Below are 2,337 nucleotides of genomic sequence, written 5' to 3'. Positions count from 1 at the left end.
CTAATTACTGAGAAATGCAAATCAAAACTACAATGAGGTATCACCTCACACCAGTTAGAATGGGCATCATCACAAAATCTACAAACAACAAATGCTGGAGAGGGTGTGGAGGAAAGGGAACCCTCTTGCACTGTTGGTGGGAATGTAAATTGATACAGCCACTATGGAGAACAGTATGGAGGTTCCTTAAAAAACTAAAAATAGAATTACCATATAATCCAGCAATCCCACTACTGGGCATATACCAGGAGAAAACCATAATTCAAAAAGACCCATGCACCCCAATGTTCATTGCAGCACTATTTACAATAGCCAGGTCATGGAAGCAACCTAAATGCCCATCAACAGACGAATGGATAAAGAAGATGTGGTACATATATACAATGGTTTATTACTCAGCCGTAAAAAGGAACGAAATTGGGTCATTTTTTGAGACGTGGATGGATCTAGAGACTGTCATACAGAGTGAAGTAAGTCAGAAAGAGAAAAACATATCGTATATTAACGCATATATGTGGAACCTAGAAAAATGATACAGATGCACCAGTTTGCAGGGCAGAAATTGAGGCACAGATGTAGAGAACAAACGTATGGACACCATGGGGGGAAAGTGGCGAGGGGGTGGGGGTGGGGGTGTGATGAATTGTGCGATTGGGATTGATATGTATACACTGATGTGTATAAAATGGTTGACTAATAAGAACCTGCTGTATAAAAAAGTTTTTTAATTTTTAAAAATTAAGAAAAAATTTTTAAAAAGAAAAGAAACCACAATCTCAGTACCATAGACAATCATAAGCAGTACACAACTCACACCCTAAGCTTAAATTTAAAAAAAAGAGGTTTATTTTGAAATTGTTTTACTTACAAAATTTTTGCACAAATAGCACACATTTCCCATCACCCAGCTTCCTCTAATGCTAACATCTTATATAATTATAATTCAATTATGTAAACTCAGAAATTAACATTGGTACAATAGTATTAGCCATTTTACAGATCTTACTGAAGTTTCACCAATTGTGCCACTAAAATAGTACAAAGACCTCTAAAACATTACTCAAAGTTGTGGCAGACACAAAACACATATCGTTCGATTCCCTTTATATGAAATGTCCAGAAAAGACAAATCCATAGAGACAGAAAACAGATCACTGGTGGCCAGGGGCCGGGAGCATTACTGGAATGATGAAAATGTACTAAAACTGAATTGTGGTGAACTTTGCACAACTCTGTAAATTCACCAAAAATCGTTGAATTTTATACTTAAGATGGGCATATGTTATGGTATGTAAATTATACCTCAATAAAGTTGTTTTTAAAAAATAGTACAAAAGCCAGGCAGCCGGAGCCCTCCAATGTACCGCACCGCCGCCTTGACGGCGGGTACGGTGCGCCGCCTCTTGGCCGTGTCAGCGGTAACGAGAGCGGCAGGGGACGCGGCGCCGCGCAGTCCCCTGGGGACCCCAGGAGGCAGCCACAGCACACTCCACCAGGCCCCACAGCAGTCGCTGGAGCCGGCCGGAAAGGGCGGAGGCAGGGGCTCTAGCAGCGCCCCCTGCCCAGCCGAACCCTAGACCCCTCGTACCCCACGGACTTGGAGGGCTCGGCTTCACCACCACCCCAGGCCCCCGCTGACTTTGACTTGGCCTCTCAGTCTGCGGGTGAGGGAAGCGATCAATGGCCTTCCCACCGCACCCACTCCGGGGGCCTTCTCAGCGCGCGAAGCGCTTCCTCGCTAGGGAAGGCGGCGTAGGGTGCAGGAGGAGGGAGCACATAGAAAAAATATTGACTGGGACTTCCCTGGTGGTCCAGTGGTTAAGCCTCCGTGTTTCCAGTGCAGGGGGTCTGGGTTCCATCCCTGGTCGGGAAACTAGATCCCACAGGTCTCAACTAAAGAGAATGGACTTGAGGACACAGGGAGGGGGAAGGGTAAGCTGGGAAGAAGTGAGAGAGTGGCATGGACATATATACACTACCAAAAGTAAAACAGATAGCTAGTGGAAAGCAGCCGCATAGCACAGGGAGATCCGCTGGGTGCTTTGTGACCACCTAGAGGGGTGGGATAGGGAGGGTGGGAGGGAGATGCAAGAGGGAGGAGATATGGGGACATATGTATATGTATAGTTGATTCACTTTGTTATAAAGCAGAAGCTAACACACCATTGTAAAGCGATTATACTCCAATAAAGATGTTAAAACAAAAAGTTAGCATGTTACATAAAGACAGTACTTTGATTAAAACCAGGAGACTAACATTGATCCAAGACTATTAATCTACAGACCTTAACCAAATTTCAGTATGTTGTCCCATAACATCCTTTTTCTGGTCCAGGA

Source organism: Phocoena sinus, chromosome 3 (assembly GCF_008692025.1).
Source record: "Phocoena sinus isolate mPhoSin1 chromosome 3, mPhoSin1.pri, whole genome shotgun sequence".
NCBI classification, from domain to species: Eukaryota; Metazoa; Chordata; class Mammalia; order Artiodactyla; family Phocoenidae; genus Phocoena; species Phocoena sinus.
Note: the sequence above shows the minus strand (reverse complement) of the source record.